The sequence below is a fragment of the Mizuhopecten yessoensis genome, unplaced genomic scaffold (assembly GCF_002113885.1).
Source record: "Mizuhopecten yessoensis strain PY_sf001 unplaced genomic scaffold, ASM211388v2 scaffold6169, whole genome shotgun sequence".
Taxonomy (NCBI): domain Eukaryota; kingdom Metazoa; phylum Mollusca; class Bivalvia; order Pectinida; family Pectinidae; genus Mizuhopecten; species Mizuhopecten yessoensis.
In genome coordinates, this window is record NW_018406415.1 from 965,872 (window position 1) to 966,120 (window position 249).

The following is a 249-nucleotide window of genomic DNA, read 5'->3' on the forward strand; positions in this document are numbered from 1 at the left end:
CATAGAAGCCAGTAGGCAATTGTTTAGTATTCCTCTTAGCTTGTCTCGAGAATTAGACGTTTGCTGGCTATTAAAGGCAATGGGTAGTTGTTAACATAATTTCACAGACCATACTTAAATATATTACTGTCGAGTTATCGTTTAAACTTATTAATACTTTTATTTAAGGAATTCTATGGCGTCCAAAGGGGCGACAATCATTACACGTACCTGTATGGTCATTTGTGGAATAATATTTCCTTTGTGATT